We start from the raw sequence: 23,614 nt of genomic DNA, 5'->3' as shown, positions 1-23,614 counted from the left end.
TGAGGCTAAAATTAGATTCTACTTCCTGGTTGGTCGGACTACCTTCAATCCAAAGGTGCACATGCCATACGCAATGTAAGTAAAGTTTTTATTGATGAAGTATTATATTTCTTCATTCTGTATGTACGGTGTATGGTGGAAATGGCATATTTAAGCCATCTCTTAGGTCAGTTACACTCACTATGTGACGACATAATCATTACATGCAGAATACCTGCTGGATTCCCAAATATTTGTAACAGTCGTTATGTAACTTATACATTTGTTAATCAAATAGTTTACTTCCTTAATCAGGGAATATGTTATGAAAACGTAAGGTAATGTGTATTGTTTAATCGACGACACCTGCAGTCAGGCGTCCATTATCATATGTTCACAATCCACCATAGCTACTATCGGAGCACACCTACACGGAACGCGGTATTTGGGTCACACTTGTGTGTATATAGCTGGTGGTAAGAAGCAGTTTTTGCCTGTCGCATTTTGCACTCATATATTAAGGCATGTCTTGTTTGTCTAGGCATTTAGATGAGGACACGCTAACTGAATAGACAAATAAACGTATTTGTTACTTAAGATATCATTCAATGTAAGTGATTACTGATCGGTGTTATGTCCCTGGACCATATATTATTTGTGTAACCAACCGGGATCTGTTTCTGTTTGGACATGTAAACTTCTCCTAATTATAACCTTTTCTGTATACAAATAACTCTGCACTTTAGTTTGCAACAATTACTTTGCACGTATGCATACACATGGAACTTCATCCAGCAACCCCTTCCATAGTTCATCATGGTGATGTAGCTTTCGATGATGATTATAAATGTAGTACGTTTAGCCATTCGAATTAACAATCCGCTTACAGGCACTACTGCCCTTCTAGACGTATGAAACTACTGTTGATATCACTGTTTTAAAACGCGAGGGAGAGTATCTAAATACCGTGGGTATAGTTTCACCACAATCTAAGACACATAACTGGTACTACTTACTACTGTCCGACTGACGCACCACTGTACCTATTGAATTGTAATGTACCGTCGCATCAGCATTTTTTGTCACATAGGGGAACAATCATCCTTCAATAACGCAAGCTCCTTGGCAGAGGCTTTGATAAAACTGAGTTTCTTCATAAGATTAGAACTTCGTTCAGAGAACTATGTCGTCACACGAGACAGTTCAGTAAACCAAAGTTCTTTATATATATCATATCTACCCATAATTAGCCTCTGGCCATAATAAAGAGTCAAGGTTACATGAGTGGTGAATCGTGATGGACAGTCAAAGTTAACTGCAGAGACATCTAGACTACTCAAAACAAGTTAGGGAACGCTGATATGTTTTCACTTGAAACCAACAGGAACAGAAAACAGAGCCATGTGTGGTAAATTCATTATTTACTAAGTATACAGGGGTAATTGCATCAACAATTTCATGAACAATCCATTTCATTTCATAACGTGAACACGTGGTAATGTCAATAATGTCATTGGGGTCAAAACCGAAAACCAAGGCTCTGAGAGAAAAGTCAGTAATAAGTGTGACCACTCCTAACCGCCACACATGCAACACAACGACGCCTCGTGGAGTTCACTAATGTCTGTGGTGTGTTCTGTTGGAAGAGCCTGCCACTCCAGTCTCAGTATTGAGCAAGCTCACGCAGATCTAGAGGTGGAGGGCGGTTCTCGATACCCACCGATCGTTAGCAAAAATAAGACTACACCATTACAACAAGAGATTGTGACCCTGGAACGTTTCAGATGATGAGCCGCAAGTGATGTAACCCAACGTGCTGAAACCTTGGTCACGCCACTTTCATCATTGGCTCTGCTATAAGTAAGACCTACCGCTATGGCAATATGATACACTTTTAGGAATGAGAGCTGATGGTGTACACGGGGTACAGGCTCACATGAGATAAAGATATTGACAGAGATAAAAGCAAACACCAAGGTTCTTTCACAAAACTTTCAAATCTCGGAACATAAAGTTGAAAATATCTCGGCAATAGATTTGGTGATTTTCAATGCCGAAAGATAAGAGATAATCATATTTTTCATGGAATATATGTGAGTAGGGCGAAACGAGGATAAACGCACCTATCGTCGTTTAGATTATCACCTCGCGTGACAAAAGTGACAAAAGTAATGTTTGCAAACAGGCCCATCACCGGGGATTCGCTACACCAGAGAAGTCAAGCTTGTCATATCACGTACTTTGGTTTACTGAAGCGCAGAAGGATGGACAATGACCAAACGTGAAGGTCATTAAGCTGCTAATCGGTTTGATACAGGAGCAAAAACACATTCCAAAGCAAACCAACCAATCACACAAAGGGCAAGGTGTCTGAATGATTCTTGTTAGGAGATGGAGCGGGTTTCACGTGTCCTTTGTTTGGATCCGGAAATAGAATAGATCAGGCGGAGGTCACTCCAAATCACGGAAGCAACAACAACCGTGTTGGACTGACTGAGTCTAGCGTTACGCCCTTTTTTAGCAATATTCCAGCAATATCACGGCGGGGGACACCAGAAATGAGCTTAACACATTGTGCCCATGTGGGTAATCGAACCCGGGTCTTCGGCGTGACGAGCCAACGCTTTAACCACTAGGCTACCCCACCGCCCCACAACCGTGTTGGAAGTGACGTCGAAGTTTGTTCATCTTATTATGATATTTCTTTGGACTACATTGAAATCACATAGGAACAGCAGGTTGAAGGATGTGTTATACCAATAATCGTTTATGATCCTTAGGGAAGTGACAAGACACAACCAGCAGACACCCCATTATAACCCGCAGGGAAGTGACCTTGCCGTGTCTTCAGAGATTAACTCCACGCGCTCTTTTGCTTCATTAGACTTTGGAAGTCTAGAAGGACAGCTGCATCCATATTGGCTTTCACTGCTCTGTACTTGATGTCAGAGTTGTACGATACAAGGGCAGCTACCCATTGGTGTCCTGTGGCATCCAGCTTGGGACATGTAAAGATGTAAGTGAGCAGTGAATGTCTGTCTATAAAGTTAGTCATGGAATTTCTCACAATGGCCCATATCAAGTAAAGAATCTCAGGTTTATGAGCAGAACAATGGCGCCCTGATTTGGTGAGTTTCCTGGTGGCGTAAGCAATTAATCGTGGGTGCCCATCCTCTTCCTGATATTATAAAATACAACAATGTGTCAATATCACGTGTAGAGGCATTGTCCATAACAGACAGAGCTCGATAACTGCCTGACATGACTGAGTAACAGATTGTCCAGGAACTTTCCCAGCAGCCTGTGACAGGTTCATTCATGAACATATGAGTTTTAGTTTCCAAACACATACATTATTCATCACACTCTTATCCAAAACCAGAAGATGCCGCAGCACCAAATCCAAAAGCAAGCAATTCGTTTCTCACATTACATAGTTACAATTTATGATACACATCAACTTCCCTCAGGTAGTTAATAATGAGATGCAAGCCCACACGGGAAAACAGATCTTTCAGATTTCTCGCATCATAATGTGAGTCCCTTGCAGTCGAAAAGTCCACACAGTCAAGCAGAATATGCTTGATGGTGAACACTTCATCACAAGAGACACACATGGGAGGTCCATCCCCATCCGTTTTCAGCAGATAGCCATGTGTAAACCGACTGTGGCCAATACGACATCGTTGTAGAACTATCTCATCACATCTTGAATGACAACCCAAGTACGTATAACCAATTGTTGGCTTCAAGTCATTAGGTTTTTCTCTTCCCACTTGGGTGTTTCACCTTTTTTTGCATAAGGTCCCGAGTATAGCTTTTGATAGTGGGTTTGAAATCACTATACGGGATCAGCAGTAAAGATAAGGGCTTGTCAAGAGGTGCTTTAGCTGCAGCACCGGCCTTTCTGTTACCTGCTATGCCGATGTGACCCTGCAACCAGCAGAGGACAATGTCGCATTGGTCAGTACAAAGATCGTTGTAAAGTTCCAAGATGTCCAGGATGATAGGATGACTTGAAGAAACATTTTGAAGTGCTTGAAGGCAAGATAATGAATCTGTAAAAACGATGAAGTTTTTGGAATGGCTCTGTTGTTTGATATAGGTCAAAGCTGTGAAGACAGGCATAGCGTGACCAGCGGATTGGTAGAATCGGGCCTATTCTACCACCCATCAAGACAAAGTTAGTGTCGAAGTGGTGTGTTGGATCATTTAACACTATTGCCGGTTCCGTCATTCTCAACCACCAGACTCCCTTCCTCTGCCGACACAGGGATGCAACCCACGGCAAAGGGGGCGACCAAATTGATCTATTCGACCCCGGGTCCACACGGGGGCGAAGAGCCATTGATGTTACCCAGCACCCACCGCGAGGAGGTTGCTCTTCAACGGTGCCTGGGGCATACAAAGAACAGAACAGTATTAAGTGCCCCACAGTCACATGAATTAAATATCAGTGAAAATATTGGGACTCACTAGAGCCTGTATCCTGTCATACCACGGGCTGCACTGATAATGTTATACTATTATGTTGACAGTGTTAATGTATCATATATAGTTATGACCAGTGACCACATTACTGTCAAACTAAGTACATGAGAGCGTTGATTGTTATCCCGTCAGGCTTGGATATATTCCATTTTGCCTATGTTGTCTTCAAACACTCAAACACAAGTACGAATACACCTTTTTCAAAACAAGAAAATGTGAGTATTCGATACTCGTGATCACAAATAACAAATGGAAGTGATGAAATAACATGGTTTGATTCACTGAATACACGAGTGAATCATAACGGCCCCAGTTAACAGATACAGTTTAATGTCATTACAACAGTGTTCAGAAATATATTATACCGCCATATAGTATAGTTTTTCATCTCAAACATGAAAAAGTGTTGGATTTTTTTCCCTTGCAACATATAAGTCCCTCTATTTTGTATTCATTAAGGTAACTTATCTACTTCTTTCTTTCAGCTGTGTTTCAAAAATGCTGAAATATATTTACTTGGCAAGTTTTGTACAAATATGCTGTGGTAAGTATTGCTTTATATCTGTTCATTAGAAACTATCTGACAGAAGTAACAGATTGTAACTCTATTGTTCCATAACAGTTTAGATTTACCAAGCTCCTGCATGACATCGTCCCACGTATCCACATATATACAGCATGTGTATTGTTGTCTGCCTTCATGTTTGTTGATCAACTTCTGTGCATAGCAATCGGTGAAATGTATTATTGTATGAACAATGGGTAATTTGTTTTAAAAAAATAACTTTTACTTGAAGTCATCGATAGTTAGTTGGTCAGTAGTTGGTCAGTAGTGTCGCATCGGTCACTGTTTTGACAATCGAATTCACATTCTGAAGTTTATTGTGCTCAGATCAACTTTATCGGAAATTGACTTTTTCACGCCGAAATCATCATGTCACAAACTGTGCTTGCAGTGTCAGAAATCGGCCCGCCACTGTGCTTCATGGCTTACAGCACAAGCCACACGGGACCTGCCTTCAGTCCCTGCGTATAAGTCATAAACGGCAAAACCCACTAGGAAAAAGCCCGCTCCGCCGGAGCACACTTATAGTGAAGGGAGCAGTGGTCTTACTATCTACTCAGGACACATTGAGCGTATTTAATTCCCCTGTTTGTTTTTCCTGGTCCCCAAGAAAGACACGGACGACATGAGGATGATTATAGATCTAAACATTTTGAAAAAAAACTATCTTACGAACCTTCAGAAGTTCAAGATGGGGTCCTTATGAAATATCCGCTCACTCATTCATCAGGATGCCAAGTTTGTCAGTCTTGATCTCAGGTACGCTTATCTTCTATACCAATTCATCTTCAATTCGAGAAGTATGTGTGGTTTGCTGTTATACCTACTTGGGTTGTCAGTCAAGACGTGATGAGGTAATTTTACGACGATGTCGTATTGGCCACAGTCCATTTACTCATGACTATCTGCTGAAAACGGATGGGGATGGACCCCCCCATGTGTGTCTCTTGCGATGAGGTTTTCACCATCAAGCATATTCTGCTTGAATGCCTGGACTTATCGTCTGCAAGGGACTCACATTATGATGCAACAAACCTGAAAGATCTGTTCTCCCGCGTGAGCGCTCATCTGATAGTGAACTACCTGAGGGAAGTTGATCTGTATCATACATTGTGAAATGTGACAATCATAAATTGTAACTGTGAAATGTGACTAACAAATTGCCTGCCTTTAAATTTGGTGCTATGACTTTTCTGCTTTTAAAATACAATGTAATGAATATATGTTTTTTAAATAAAACTCATTCCGAGTATGTACTTACAATGTTTATTAATGCAAACTTGTTCTCGTCACTATATGGCTGGAATAGTGCCGATGTGACGCTAAATCCAACTAAATTCAACCCAAGTTGTCAAGACTGCCACTCGGGCCTCTCTAAGGCTACACCCTTTAACACTTTACCCAAGGTCTCTCATGGACCGATTTATACTGTGCACAATAGACATATTCTGGGTAATTCACCAAACCTGGATAGAGACTTTGATCTGCTGCAGGATTCTAGGGGCTCCGTGGAGTCGCCCTTCTCATGCTCTTCTCATGGATGTTAAGGAGTTTGACACTGCAACCCGGCCATCCATAGGCATTTTCTCTTACGCAAGTTGGTTTGCGGCAGGGGTTCACTCGCTCCTCCCGACTCTCTTTCAAGATTACACAGGCGTCAAGAAAGACACTTTAGTCTCCATGTCTGTATAAGAGGTTGCTATGGCACATTGTCTTCTGTGTGTAATTTGGCGGATGCTACTCACAACCAGATCTTGGGCCGACATACAGCAATGAATAGAACCCATAAACTGAACTCTGCCAGAAACCTCCCAGCCGGCAAAGAAGCTATTGTTTGTTAAATGGCCAATGTCAGCAGGCCATAGAAGCCCGGGATGATCAGCACACCACACAAGCCCAGGATGCCTTAACCACACGCAATCTTAACCACAGGCTAGCCTCTGCCCTCCTGAGCCAAATCAGGCTTGTAGGTCAAGAAAGGAACCGTCTTCAGCGTTCAGCTTTCGGTAGAGCTACAGACTTGAGATCTCAAGGTTCATGTAACCCTAGTTCCAGATGCTCAACCTCTTCTAGGGGCAGGGGTAGGGGTGGTAGGACCTTCACTGTCTCAAGTCCTACCGCCAACAAATTTTGACTTATATCTCAGGACTCCTTCTACTCATCCTTGCGAGCCGGAAATGTCCATCGATTTGGAAACAGGATTCGATCTTGTCCCACCTTTTACCCAGTCCCCCCATCGGGTGGGTGGGTTTGTTGGGGTGGCTGGGCTGCCTGTAGCATTACATTGAGAACTGGAGACTAAGTACTTAGGATAGGTGGATCCTATCAGGTATAGAGAGAGGTTACAGTCTTCCCTGGGACACCAGCCCTCCCGTGACTTGCTTCCCGACTGGTTGGCGATGTTTTTCTGCAGGGGGAACGTCTGGATCAGTATCAGGTACAGGGCCTGTGAACTCTTTAAGAAAGCTCCCATATCACCATTCTTCGGATTTTTGGGATTGTCTAGGCGCTCTCCCATTGAGAGAGCTTGGCCACTCCACTGGAAGAGTATCATGCTGGTCACGGACAATTCTGCTGTAGTAGCATATTTCAACAAGCAAGGGGGAACCAGGTCATGGTATCTGCTCCTGATTACGTAACGCCTAACTACCATAATCATATCCCATGCCGTATCAACATCCTTGCCGATTTGCTTTCCAGACAAGACAGGGTTATTTCCATTGGTTGATGAGTGAGTGAGTTAAATTTAAAGTCACTTTGGCAATATTTCAGCCATATCGTGACTAAGTCAAGTTATAGACTAATACTAATTAAAGGACAGTTATAGAAACCTGTCAACGTAGGACAGTAATATAAATCAACTAGACAATCACAGATAGAAAATGTAAAACTAGTAATTAAATCTAAAACATTTTAAATATATATGACAATACAATATTTTAAATTAAAATTTACTTTGAATATTTTGGGACTTACGTATACTAATTTTACAGTACTTTAATCCCCTTGAGGATACAGCCGCTAACAAACAGAGTTACTAATTTAAACTTCCAAACACACACATATTTATCTGTTTACAAATCATTTAACAAATCTACTGAGTCAAAAAAGAAACTTTACATTCTTTCTTCAGGGCACTATAAAAGAACAAGAGATGGTAAGATGGTTAAATTGTTATTATTTCATTGCTGAGATCTGTGTGATGTACTCGATATACTGACAGTGCCATAATCAGTTCCATTAGGCTACATCGCCTTTCAAAACATGGGTATACAGAATGTCAAGTCACAAGAATAAAAATGTGAAATTTCTCAGTTCAATATCATGTATGGCCGCCCCGCGCATTCATAAGTGCCAAACACCGTCTCCTCATCGACTGCCTGATGCTTGTGAACACGTGGTTGGGGATTCCGCGCCATTGCTCCTGCAAAGCAGCAACTAGGTCCTGCAAATTCTGAGGTTGGTTCCTAAGACCACGAAGCCTTCTCCCAAGTGCATCCCAAACGTGCTCTATTGGATTAAGGTCAGGGGACCTCGATGGCCAGTCCATGACGTTGATTCCAGCGTTTTGAAGGAAATTTCGTGTCAACATCGCGGTATGCGGCCGAGCATTATCATGCTAGAACTGTAGACCTGGGCCATGAGCTGCCATGAAAGGAACGAGTTCAGGGGTGAGCACCTGGTCGTGGTAAGCAGCATCTGTGAGGTTTCCACGGATGACCAGAAGTCGCCCGCGAATCTGAGGGTAAACCTGGATTCATCGCTAAAGACGACTCGATTCCAGTCTCTCTGGGTCCATCGGAGGTGACGTTGGGCCCAAAGCAGACGTTGACGGTGATGAAACGGCGTCAATATTGGCCCACGATATGGACGTCGAGAATGGAGATTGGCATCCCGCAACCGATTTCGAATGGTCTGTGAGGACAGTCGACCTCTAAACATCGGCGGAAATCTGTCACGTAGGTGACGTAGGACGATTTGACGGTCTTCTGCTCGTGACGTCACACGTGGACGACCCGAGCTTGGCCGATCAGGAGTGGTGCCAGTTTGTTGTAGACAACCTCACAAGTCATACATATGAAAAACAAAACCTGATTTGGCACTAACATCATTTGCACGACGAATGGATGGCTTTGAGTGGGTTTTGCTAACGTTTTTCTAGAGTCGAAAGATAGGGATCCCATTTCGTATACATAGATGTATCATCAGAAAAAATATTCTTTATTTTTCAAATTACATTTTGTGAAGTTTTTTTTTACTCAGTATATTTCTTTTAAAAATGCAATAACTAAATGAGAACTTATATTATTTAAAAGATCCTTCATGGTTCGTGATTTGAAATAGTTATCCCTTGTGATGGAATATTCAACACAATCAAGCAAGACATGCTTGAAGGTGATTCTTTCATCACAAGGGATGCAAAACGGAGGATCCCCACCTTTCAATAGGTATTCATGAGTATATCTTTTGTGGCCAATCACGGATATAAGATCTAATGGTAGCTGTATAATCAATGTAAGAAGTAGTGTCACAGATGTGCTGAGTGCTGACTTGGCAGCAAGATCGGCCATTGTGTTACCAGAAATGCCAACGTGGCTGGGTAAGCAAAGGAGGATGATGTCGTATTAACCAGTAGCAAGATCATTATACAATTCAATCATTTCAATGAATGTGGATGTTTGCAAGAAAGAATTTTAATATCCTGAAGGAACGAAAGATAGTCTGAAAAGATTATACATTGTGTATATTACATTATAGATATTACTGCGCCATCATCCTTGGACCCATCTGTTAACAAGGATTTATATGTATTATATTTATTTCTTAATTGACAAAATTCGTGTTTATACTGCAATTCATTAGTTTACGACTTTTTAAATGTGGTTAATGTTAAGAAAACGTTTGGCCTAAACAACTTCCAAGGAGGAGAAGAAAGAAGACGGGAAGGAGATGTATTCTCCAGCTCAATGCTGGCAGCTGGAATGAATCGTTTAATTCTGAACCCAAAGGCGGAACAAGAGAAGATGTCAGAATCTATGTTGTTGCGTCTTGAGTTGGGTATTAATCCAGCCATATAGTGACGAGAACAAGTTTGCATTAATAGACATTGTATGTACATACTTGGAATAAGTTTTATTTCAAAAAACATATATTCATTACATTGTCATTTAAAAGCAGAAAAAGTCATAGCATCAAATTTAAAGGCAGGCAATTTGTTAGTCACATTTCACAGTTACAATTTATGATAGTTATATTTCACAGTTACAATTTATGATACAGATCAACTTCCCTCAGGTAGTTCACTATCAGATGAGCGCTCACGCGGGAGAACAGATCTTTTAGATTTGTTGCATCATAATGTGAGTCCCTTGCAGACGATAAGTCCAGGCATTCAAGCAGAATATGCTTGATGGTGAAAACCTCATCGCAAGAGACACACATGGGGGGGTCCATCCCCATCTGTTTTCAGCAGATAGTCATGAGTAAACCGACTGTGGCCAATACGACATCGTCGTAAAATTATCTCATCACGTCTTGACTGACAACCCAAGTAGGTATAACCAATTGTTGGTTTCAATTCATACAGTTTATTTCTTCCTACTTGAGTGTCCCATCGTTTTTGCATGAGGTCCCAAGTATAGCTTTTGATAGTGGGTTTGAAATCCCTGTACGGGATCAGCAGTGGAGATAAGGGCTTGTCAAGAACTGCTTTTGCTGCAGCATCGGCTTTTGTGTTACATCGGCTTTTGTGTTACCTGCTATGCCGTCGTGACCCGGCAACCAGCAGAGGACGATGTCACATTGGCCCGTACAGAGGTCATTGTAAAGTTTCAAAATGTCCAGAATGAGTGGGTGACTTGAAGTAACATTTTGAAGTGCTTGAAGGCAAGATAATGAATCTGTGAAAACGATGAAGTTTTTGGAATGATTCTGCTGTTTGATATAGGTCAAAGCTGAAAAGATAGCTTTGGCCTCGGCAGTGAAAATGGAACTGTTATCGGGAATCCTAGAGGAGACAGTCTTAGATCCAATGACTGTAGCACTGGCGACTTGGCCATCATCCTTGGATCCGCCTGTGAAAATGGATCTATGGGTGTCATACTTGGAACGTAACTGGATGTATTCCTGTTGGAACATCAAGGGATTTGTTTCAGACTTTTTGAATTTAGTGAGGGTAAGATCGACCTGTGGTTTCACCATCTGCCAAGGTGGTGAAGACAGGATTCGGTAAGGTGCTATGCTATTGAGATCAATTTTAGCTGCAGATATGTGTGGTTGAATTCTAATTCCAAGTGGTGGAACCAGGCTTGGCAGTTTAGGAAACAAGTTTTCATAGAGAGGGTTGAAAACACAATTGTATGCTGGATTGGACTCATTTGAACGTAGTTTAGTGATATACTGCAGTGAAAATTTATTGCGGCCTTGTTCAAGGGAAGGTTCGTTATCCTCTGCATATAGACTGTCTACCGGAGAGGTCCTAAAAGCTCCCAGGCAGAGCCTCAGCCCTTGGTGGTGGATAGAATCTTAATTTTTCTAAATTGCTTTTGCAGGCTCCACCATAAACAATGGAGCCGTAGTGTAGTTTAGAGCGAACCAAAGATCTGTACAAGTGAAGGAGGGTAATGTGATCCCTTCCCCACTCTGTATTTGAAACGACTTTTAGTAAGTCCAGAGCCTTCAAGCACTTGGTTTTCAAATATTTTATGTGTGGCAAGAATGTCAGGTGGCGGTCGAATATGAGTCCCAGGAATTTGGCCTCTTCTACTACCTTGATGGGAGGACCATCTAAAGATAGGTCTGGATCCTTGTGTGGTCTGTTATACGACAAAAGTGAATACAATTTGTTTTGGATTTTGAAAACTAAATGCTATTTTCATTGGCCCATTTTTGGATTTTGTTAATGCAGAGTTGTAGCTGCCTATCTACTGCGTACATGTTCTTACCACGACATGAAATATTGAAATCGTCCACATCAACACAACTGTTCAGGACGTTAGTGAGGCTGTTTTGCTGCCTTGAGTGAGTGAGTTTATATTTAACGTTACATCGGCAATATTTCAGCCATATCGTGACGAGAACATGCGATATTAGAATGAAATATATGTATATTATAAAAAACCTGCCGACGAAGGACAGTTAAAATACTAGATAATCACAGCTATCAATATAAAACTAGCGAAAAAACTAAAACATTCCAATTATAGAAGACAATACAATGTAAAAAATGGGCTATAGATCGCCAACAACTGAAGGTAGATCACCATACTAGAGACCATGGGGACTTACAGTGCCTTTGCTACCTGCATGGACCCTAGTTGGATTTACACCATCCCTTCAGCCATTGGCGACAGAAGAGAAATCTAGCCATAAATTAAAAACACAGTTATTCTACGATTAAAAGGCAGGTACACTTAAATTGACTTTGAAAGTTTTGGGACTTACGTACCCCCTCAGGAGGACAATAATTTTACGCTACGTCAACCCCCTTTGAGGGTACAGCCACTAACAATCTCAGTTGCTAATCTAAACTACCAATAATAAAATATATACCTATTTACAAATCAGTCAACAAATCTAGTTTTTTTAAGAAGAAAGAAAACGGGAAGGAGCTATATGTTCTAGCTCAATGCCAGCAGCAGAAAGGAAAGGTTTCACTCTTATACCAAGAGGCGGAACAAGAGAAGGTTTCTTGTTATACAGATCTTCATATAGTGGCGTAAAGATACAATTATATGCAGGGTTTGACTCATTGGAATAAAGTTTTGTAATATACTGTAAAGTTAATTTTATACGGCGTTGTGTAAGAGATGGCTCATCAGCCTCGACGTAGAGGCTGTCAACAGGTGAAGTTCTAAAGGACCCAAGACATAGTCTTAGACCTTGGTGATGGACAGAATCTAATAGTTTTAAGTTGCTCTTGCAGGCTCCACCATATACGATGGAGCCATAATCAAGTTTTGAGCGGACCAATGATCGATATAGGTGTAGGAGAGTGGCTTGATCCCCTCCCCACTTAGAATTTGAAACAACTTTCAACAAGTCAAGTGCCTTCAGGCAGTTAGTTTTGAGGGATTTAATATGCGGCAGAAATGTTAAATGAGAGTCAAACCCAAGAACTTGGCCTCCTTAACAACTTTGATGGGAGTGCCATTCAGAGATAGTTCAGGGTCTTCATGCGGTTTGTATTTACGGCAGAAATGTATGCAATTGGTTTTGGATTTAGAAAATTTAAAGCCGTTTTCCAGACACCATTTATGTATTTTGTTTAAACACAACTGCGGTTGCCGTTCAATAGTATGCATATTTTTACCACAAGAAATATTAAAATCATCCACAAAAAGTGATCCATCGATTGAATCATTTAAAACCTTGGATAAGCTGTTGATCTTGATACTAAATAAAGTCACAGACAAAGTACTGCCTTGTGGGACACCCTGATCTTGATTGTAATGATAAGACAGGGTAGAACCCACTCGGACTTGAAATTGTCTGTCCTGTAAAAAGTTGGCTATAAATTGAGGCAAACGGCCTCGCAATCCGAAGCCATGTAAATCTTTTAAAATGCCATATTTCCACGTAGTGTCATAGGCCTTTTCAAGATCAAAAAAGATAGACACAGCGTGTTGTTTATTAATGAGTGCGTTTTTAACAAATGATTCCAAACGCACTAGGTGATCGACAGTACTTCTGTTTTTACGGAAACCACATTGTATATCTGTTATAAGGTTATTAGTTTCCAAGTACAAAACAAGTCGATGATTAATCAATCATGCGTTCCATGGTTTTGCAAACACAGCTTGTTAGTGAAATAGGTCGGTAATTTGACGGATCTGTATGATCACGTCCAGGTTTAGGTACTGGTACAACTATAGCGTCCCGCCATGAGGAAGGAAATTCCCCTGACGTCCAAATATCATCAAAAATATGTAATAGCGTTTCTAAACATGATTCTGGTAAGTGCTTCAGGAGTTGATAATGTATGTTATCAGCTCCTGTAGCAGTATCGTGAGCTTGATCAAGAGCAGTATGAAGTTCATGAATAGAAAATATTTCATTATAATCTTCCCCATTATCTGAATGGAAATTAATACATTTCTTTTCTTCTTGTTTTTGATATTGTTCGAATTTAGGCACATAATTAGAAGAGGAAGAGTGTTTAGCGAGAGTTTCACCCAGTTTATTTGCAATATCTGATTTATCGGTAAGTAATTGATCTCCATGTTTAAGATGGTGGACACTAGATTTAGTACCTTTACCTTTAATTTTCTGGACCATGTTCCAAACCTTGTACATGGGCGTTCGAGAATTTATTTTAGATACATAATTTTGCCAAGATTGGCGTTTATGCTGCTTAAAGGTACGCCGCACTTTAGCATGTAAAATTTTAAATTTATTTAAATTGTGCACCATAGGGTGGCGACGGAAATAATGTTCAGCTTTTTTCCGCGCCTTCCTAGCTTGTTTGCATTCATCGTTGAACCATAGTTTCCGAATATGTGGAACCACAGAGGACTTTGGTATACAATAGTCAGCTATGATATTCAGTTCATAAGAAAAGTCTTTTATAGGATCAGGAACATCTATAAAAAGTTCAGGTTTAAGTTTGGCAGAACAGAGAGTTTCATATAAAGGCCAGTTAGCCTTTTTAAAATTCCATCTTGATGATGGAGGAACATCAGATGGGTTTACAGGTTTTAGTATTGTGGGAAAATGGTCACTACCACAGAGGTCGTCGTGGACTGACCATTAAAACTCATTTAATAGGTTAGAATCAGTAATTGACAAGTCAAGAGCTGAATACGTTCCTGTGCCAGGGTGTAAATATGTGTTTGAACAATCATTATATATGCATAAATCATTGTTTGAAATAAACTCCTCCAGTATTTTACCTTTAGCGTTCAGAGTTGTACCGCCCCAGAGTGGGTTGTGGCCATTAAAGTCACCCATAATAATACAGGGTTTCGAAAGTTGATTGTAAAGTGTTTGAATATCAGCCTGTTGAAGAGCTGAAGATGGCGGAATATACAGCGAGCAGAGAGTAAAAGCAATGTGCAGAGTAATGCGTACTGCAATGGCTTGAAGATTAGTTTTAAGCAAAACAGGGATTTGGAGTACATTATGCCGTACAAGGATGGAAGATCCTCCCGTAGCCCTATCACCCGTGGGAGAAAAAGAATGATATGCATTGAACTGACGTAAACTGAAATTATCTGTCTATATGTTTCTTGCAGACAGAATGCTGATGGACTAAAGTCCTGGACCAATAGGTGTAAGTCGTTAAAGTTGGTCTTCAGTCCTCGGCAATTCCACTGTATAATATTCTTTAGGGAAGCTATCTTTTGGGTGGAATGATTGGGGATCTACCCCGTACCTTTTTAGAGGGCGATATGCTATGCGCCCGTGGCTCGATGTTTTCAGCCACATCCATTCTTTCCAGAGATTCAAACTTATTAAATAGTTGGATCTGATTATCTGACCCCTTTGAAATTCTATCACTTAGATGTCCTTTCGAAGATTCAGTTCTTGCTTTGGTTTGCTTCATATTTCTGTGAGACGTTTGTGGGTTTTGTGCTGGTGATTGATTCTGGGTGAAAGACGATGATTGGTCTTGTGATAGAGTCTGTATGTCAGAAAGTGAATCCGATGTTTGAGTTGATTGTTCATTTGAGTATATTTGAGGTGCTTCAGATTTCAACCATGTCAAGTCTGTCTGGCAGTCTATAGATGATGTCTTGACTTTGGGGTTTGTTTCAGGGGCTATCTGAACGATAGACGCATACGTTCCTGTGCCTTCCCGAGATAGAACAAGTTTCTTTGCATCAGAGAAACTGATGTTTCTGGAAAATTTAATTTTATATTTTTCCATCTGTTGTTTCCAGATAGGACAGTCTTTGGAGTATGACGGGTGACTCCCTGAACAATTGGTACATTTTTTAACATCATTGTCACAGTCTTCCGTTGTGTGAGTTTGCTCACTGCAGTGAGCACATGTGACAGATCGTGTACACGTATTGACGCCATGGCCATATTTTTGGCATTTGAAACACCTCAGCGGGTTGGGAATATAAGTGTCAACTTTGATATTGCAGTAACCTGCTTTAATTGTTGTTGGGGCAGTCGATGTTGAAAATGAAAAAAGGTATGCATTAGTAGGTTGTGTTTGTGAGTTCTTTCGTGTGGAGAACCGTTTAACATACAGAACACCTTGATCTCGCATCTCAAACACTATGCCAGCTTCAGTCATATCAGTAAACAACTGATCCCTGTCACGAACAATGCCTTTACTGGTATTGAGTGTTCTATGAGCTGTAACTGAAACAGGAACACCGACAAACGAAACTATTGACATGAGGTTGTTGGATTGTTGCTTCCTGTTGCATTCTATTAGCAAAGAACCTGATCGCAAACGTCTGATGTTTTTTACCTCGCCAGCTATGCCTTGAACTCCCTTAGATATTGCAAAAGGGTTCAGCTTGAGAGGTGTTTTGTCAACTGTCTCAGTCACTAGAAACCGTGGCCAATGTTCTACAGGCGTTAAAGGCCGTTGCTCGTCTTCATTATCCAGAGGACGTTTGGTTTTTTTGTTAGGGGTTTGGTAGTCCATGTTTGTTGGTAATAAGGTTCATCATCCGAGCTCCCCGACCACCATGGAGTATCATAAAGACAATGCTAATAACAAGTGGATCTCAGACTTGCAGCACCAGGGATACCCGGATGATATACTCCAGCAGAAGAATTACAGAATTAATTAATCTACCAGATTGGCCCATGAGCCACCGCCTTCTGGGTATATGACTCTGGGCAAATTACAAAATTGATGAAGATACACTTGCAATTCGAGTGATAGATAATTTGGCCAAGACTTTTATCAAAACAAGTTAAAAAGTTGAAGTATTTTGGGAAATACAATAATACTCAGGGCTTGGCATGACCAGCCGATTGACTGAACCGGGCCAGTTCAACCACCCGTCTAGGTGAAGTAAGGGGCGAAGTGGTGTGTTGGGCAAAGGAACACTGTTCCTGGAACCAATGCCCTCAACCACCAGAATCCCGTCCTCCACCGACACAGGGGCGCAACCCACGGCAAACGGGTTGGTGGACCAAATATGCCCCCGGGTCCACAACGGGGGGTTGAAGGGCTCTTAGCGTTACCCAGCACCCAGCACCCACCACGAGTAGGTGGCCCTTCACGGGTGCCGATGCTGCCTTGAGGGACGCCCTGATTTTGGTGAAAATAATCAGACAACGTAGAACCTACCCGTACTTGAAACTGTCTGTTGTTTTATAACTGAGATATGAACTGAGGTAATCTGCCCCTCAATCCAAATTCATGTAAATCTTTTAAGATACCATGTCTCCACATGGTTGTATCGTATGCTTTTTCTAAATCGAAGAAGATAGATGCAGTATGTTGTTTGTTGACGATGGAATTTTTGATGAAAGATTCCAGACGCACCAGATGGTCAATGGTACTTCTGTTTTTTCGGAAACCACATTGGAGGTCACTAAGGAGGTTATTGGTCTCCAGGTACCAGATTAATCGATTGTTGACCATGCGCTCCATGGTTTTACAAACACAGCTAGTTAGTGATATAGGACGGTAGTTTGAGCGATCGCTATGATCCCGGACAGGTTTTGGTATAGGGATGATAATGGCATTGTGCCACGAAGGAGGAAAGTTGCCGGTTGTCCAAATGTCATCAAATATATTGAGTAGAGTTTCCAAACTTGAATCAGGAAGGTCTTTCAGAAGCTGATAATGAATATCATCAGCTCCTGCTGTAGTGTCGTGAGCCTGCCCCAGGGCAGTTCATAGTTCATGGAGAGAAAACGTTTCATTGTAATCTTCACCATTATCAGAGTTAAAATTGACAGATTTCTTTTCTTGTTGGATTTGGTATTTCTGGAACTTGGGGTTATAGTTTGACGAGTGTTTTGCAGGTTCCACCATATGCAATGGAGCCATAATCAAGCTTCGAGCAGACCAGTGATCTATATAGGTGTAGGAAGGTAGCTTGATCCTCTCCCCACTTTGAGTTGGAAACAACTTTTCACAAATCCAGAGCCTTATCCAGAGACAGTTATTTTTTAGGTATTAAATTTGCGGAAGAAAAGTTCAATGGGAGTCGAACATAAGATCAAAGCACTTGGCCTCCTTGACAACCTTGATGGATGTGAATTTAAAGATATTTCAGGGTGTTAATGCGGTTTGTAGTTACGACAGAAATGTATACAATTAATTTTGGATTTAGAACATTTAAAGCCGTTTTCAAGACACCATTTATTTATTTTGTTTAAACACAGCTGCAGTTGCCGTTCAATAGTATGTATATTTTTACCGCGAAGAGAAATATGAAAATCATCCACAAAAAGTGATCCAACCATTTAATCATTACAAAACCTTTGATCAACTGTTACCCTTAATGCTAAACAACAATATGACAGACAAAATACTGCCTTCTGGAACACCCTGATCAATGAAGAAATACATATTACACATTAATTCCCATTTCTAAAGTCCAAACTCTAAGTTCACTGATCTCACCTTCGTCGGTTCACCGTACCTCTTCTCCATCATGTACATATTCGGAGGACCTATCCACTTTAGTAGGGAGTATTGAACATGTGGACGGAACGCATATGCTTGCCTGGATCGCCGATAACCTGAGCCTGGCCAGGAGCAAGTCTTCAGATGACCTCACATCAATGTTCTAATGAAGGAATAGGACTTATCTACGATTACAGTAGCACCTTGTTTAACTCAGACGACGCCATTTCTAGACACAGCCTTCAGGAATCTGAAAGAGAGTCAAGGACGGGTTCTCTGCTCCGAAATTCTCTGGCACACGTCCACGGTTTGGTGAACCTGCTCGTCCCCCAAACTACCGATGAAGACATCTCTACACTCTGCCCTTAACAGAACAACACTCCATTCCTTATTGAGGATTGAGAAATTTTCGTAGAACCATCAGCCTTACCTTGTCTACTATAGAGGCTGCAGCTACGTCGGTCACCCACGTTTCCACACAGGACCAAGCATATATCAGAGTACCAATGACCCGAGTGCATGAACAATTTCAAGCTGTATTAGACCAGATTAGACCACAATTTCCTTGGTTGCATCATGGCTATCAGACGATGTGGTCCGTTGCACCACACAGCCTGGGATGAACACTACAGAGTAGACTTGTTTTGCCAGCCGTGAACGAGTCTGAACCTATTCAACGGGATCATCAGAGATGTTTTGGGAAACTCAGTCGCAGGTGACTGTAGCTTCAGAAGCTGCAAGTTCAAGAGTCTCTTCAAAACAGATGCCCGGCGCAATATGTTTTGATGAACCTTGATCTGCGGCAATCATTTGGTGGAAGGAGTTCTTTGCCCAGAAGAAGAAGACAATACAAATCCACATCCTACGGCAGAGGTGCGTAGTACTCGGACTCAGCTCATGGAGCTGGTTCTGGCAAACAGTTACTGTCAGAGACGTTAGCACGAATGGGATCTTCCAACCCCAGCCGTCCCGATCTTAGATTCCCCGGTCGGCTGAAGAATTGCGATATAGGCTTGCAATTGGACTTTCTTGGGAGACCCTTCATCGAACACTCAGCTTAGGCTACAAACTACCGATGATCGGAGCTCTTCCTTTAACGAACGATCTAGTTCAACGAACCTACCCTTCAGCGCAGATGTCGGCTCTGCAATAGAATCTCTCGTCCCTTCGCCCGACACCCTCGTCTTTTATTCTCCAAAATTCCTGGTATCAAAAGAAGATTTGGACACGCTCCGAAATTTAACATCAATACCACATACCTCCAGCCTCAGACACACTTCAGAATGATCTCTGTAGCTCTACTTCGAATGATCCTCAAACCAGGAGACTTCTTGATCAGTCTCGATCTACATGATGCGTATCTTCATGTCCCAATTCTTCCGGACCATCACGCATTTCAAGGCATTCACTACCAATGGAGAGCCTCCACACCCCCACCCCCACCCCCACCCCGTTTGACATTTCTACTTCCCGATGGCTATATACCTGCACTATGAAACCCATCACTTAGTTATCATACATCGTCGAGGAATCGTGTTTGAATCGACGATTGTATACAAGCCCAAAGAGATTGACAGATTGACAGATCCTCCTACAAACATCTACAATTCACCATCAAGCTACTTCACCAGCTAGGGTGGATTAACAACATCAAGAAATCATGTTATCTCATTTAAGATATATATACTAGTAGTTATCAAAGCAACGAGTTGGGGCAGAATATATAAACAGGATACAATTTGTTACTTAGATTGAAATGTAGAAAGGTTTGTGTGCCCCTGTGGCAAGCTGATCAACCCGCATAACAACAAAATTGATGCAATACTGTAACCAACAATGATCGTGGTTACAAAACTTAAAGGAGTACAACAAATCATAATGTGAAAAGTACGTCTTTCATGGTAATGAAAATGGGTTATTGAATACAAAGATATTACCAATCACTCTGCAAATATGACCTGAGAAACCACAGAGCATCACATCTTCCAATTATTATTTTTTTATAAATAATTCAAATTTCAATGTACCATAACGTAAATGGTATATTTGACAAATCCATCAATGTTTTACATTCAGTCAAAGCACAATAAGATACTAATCCTCAATTTGTTCAATGTCACCAAACCTGGCATTTCGGGCGTATCCTTCAAGTCTGTAAAAGGCAAAATATGTTGTTCTAATTCCAAGCTGCTTAGCCCAGATGACAACATTTCATTCTAAATTCCTCTCTCAACTTTGTAACGGATAATGAACTGAAATTTCCAGCCATGACTTGCGAAAAGGTGCTGTCAGTGAATTATGTACATTTCAAACGTGTAACTAAGGAAGAGCAAACCGTTAAACTGGGAGCAGTGTTGCTTACAACAATTCAAAATGAGAGTTGTCCCTTTCATCATAAATATTGCTCAATGTTTTCTCCTTGAGCTATGGGTGATTTGACTTCATATTATAATTTAAAAAGAAAGTATTACAGTGGTAGGACCACACTGAGTTTCATTTTGACGATCTGTAGCCAAAACATTGAGAAGAAAATTGAAGGAAATCTTGAATAAGATAACTATGTAAGTCCAGGTACACAATGAACTCTTATGGCCTGATAGTGTAATATGAAGACTAACTTGACGTGTGTTAAATATGATGCCTTGGGTCACATCTACTTTACTTATCAGTAAGTGCATATGAGACTGCATGAATTTGTTCTCAAATCAGCTGTCAAATAATGTTTGAGATATCGTATACATTTTTTCATTTACGTAGTTTTTCATTTTCAAATGTAGTTGTCTGTCTCAGTTGATATAGTTCACTTCTCTTACCAAATGTATATTAAGTAACACAAGTTTAACAACATCCAAATCTTGGCAATTGGAAACTCCAGAAATGTTATTGTCCCAATGTAATTCAGTTTTAAAAATCGTTTTGAAAACAATTGCACACGTCAGAACTGCTTACTGTCAGACAAAGAAAACCCAACCCCATCACAAAGTTGTAACACAATGGGGCGTCAAAGGGAAATGCCCGAAAATGCCAGACACGAGGCCATTGGAATGTTGAGAGCCGGGATATGCTTACGACAGGTTGCCAGACATTTTCAGGTCCACCACAGTACCATTTCACGTCTCCAGTCACGTCATGCACAAAGACCGCCGACGCTGTGGCAGACCTCGGAAAACGACGCCACGTGAAGATCGTCATTGTGTGACGTCATCACGTCGAAACAGATTTGCCAGTGCACCAGATCCTGCTTAGAGTCTTCAGCGGACTACAGGAACACAAGTGCATCCACAGCTCGTCCGATATCGTCTCCGTTCTGCTGGGCTTCGTGCCCGTCGTCCCCTCAAGGCTATACCGTTAACACCACGTCATGTTCAAGAACAGTTAACATGGACGCGTGCCCATCAAAGATGGCGTTTTGCTCAGTGGAAGGAAGTTAAATGTTTGTGACGAATAGCATTTCTATCTGCAGTTTATAGGTGTAGAAGTCGTGTTTGGCGACGTCGAAGAGAGCGTTTTCAACCTGGCAACGTCATGGAGCATGACCGTTACGGGGGTGGAAGTGTCATGGTTTGGGGAGGGATCCATTGGGACGGTAAAAGTAATCTTATTGCGATAAACGGCACCCTTACAGGTCAGCGGTATTGCGATCTGGTGATAACGCCAGTGGTCACACCCTTCCTTAGGCAACGTCAGAGACACGTTTTCCAACAGGTACAATGCACGTCCACATACAGCTCGCCTGACTCACAATCTGCTGCAGCACAACAACATTGACATCTTATCATGGCCAGCCTGGTCACCAGACCTTTACCCCAATCGAACATGCCTGGGACATTCTCGGGAAATGCTTGCGGAAGAACCACCTTAACATCATGACTGTAAACGACCTTGGCACTGCCCTTCAACTGGAATTGAGAAACATCACCCTTCATAAGGTTCGACAGCTCATCATAAACATGGGAAAACGTTGTTTGTGTGTGTGATTTTCACAGAACCACCCCTCTCACATTGTAGTGCACAGGGTTGCCAATTTGTAATGACGTCACAACTGTTTGTGTCAGTTTTATAATCGCACATGGTCAAAATAGCGATTAAAACGAACCAGCGAATCTTACCATCATTTCTTACTGTTTAGTGGGCTGTTTCATTGGGTGTTGCTAAACTTTTGTTACTGAATAAGATAGATTGATAGATAGATAGATAGATATGCTTCGCAGTCTTTGGAATTAAGCTTGGAAAGTAAGATATTGTGTCAGAATCCCAATGTTTAATTGGCTTCAAGATTTAAATACTGTATAAGAAAACATTAATGACAGGATGACTCCCTTAATTTTAGTATCTTGTACACAATCTAATCTTTATTTCCATATTTTACAGGGCAGGCTATCACAACCATAGATGCCTCTTTTCCACAACATGCGGAACTCTACAGTGCACAGAGAATATCCTGTAGCATAGCTGGAACACTGAAAACTGGTGTTCAGTGGATCAGGCCTGATGCTCTTTTGGTATCTTCATGTGCAGGTGCTACAAATTGTCTGCCAGATTCAGGATACAGTAATCCTGTAGCCACTACCACAAGAAATAATGTTAGAGATAGCAAACACTACAGGTTTGGATGGTGGTTTGTAGACATGTACAGATGGTGCAGATGGACAACCATTTAGAGGAACCGTCGTTGTCATGAGTAAGTTCTTATATCATAAACATTAATCAGATATACTATTAGTGTGGGTGTATTTCGTGAGCCATTACTCAGTATCCTTAATCAGTCCTTAATAATTAGTTTTCACATTTGAAAAAACATAAGATTAATCTCACTAGCTTATGAAAGGTTATTCACTACTTAAAGAACAAGTAATATATGTTTGGGATATATTTGGGATTATACTTTCTCAGTTAAATACTGACAGTAGTACTTTTAAATGTTGATTTTCATGTGTGATTCGAACCCACACTCTCAGAGTCAGGCATTGAATGGCGGTGTCGCAATAAAGTTTACGTCGTGATAAACCACGAACATGTTCGACGAAGTA

General features: G+C 41.2%; 1 long non-coding RNA gene across 1 annotated transcript; it reads left to right on the top strand.

The window, feature by feature from the left end:
- Positions 1 to 23,158, top strand: LOC124267899. The gene is made up of 3 exons (XR_006896152.1): positions 1 to 75; positions 4,956 to 5,014; positions 22,956 to 23,158. It is a non-coding gene; the product is annotated as an uncharacterized LOC124267899 (long non-coding RNA).
- Positions 23,159 to 23,614: the final 456 nt, after the last annotated feature.

The sequence above is a fragment of the Haliotis rubra genome, unplaced genomic scaffold, assembly GCF_003918875.1.
Source record: "Haliotis rubra isolate DU_JTF1 unplaced genomic scaffold, ASM391887v1 Scf1346, whole genome shotgun sequence".
Classification (NCBI taxonomy): domain Eukaryota; kingdom Metazoa; phylum Mollusca; class Gastropoda; order Lepetellida; family Haliotidae; genus Haliotis; species Haliotis rubra.
The sequence above is the reverse complement of the archived record's forward strand: the minus strand, read 5'-3'. Positions and strand labels throughout refer to the sequence as shown.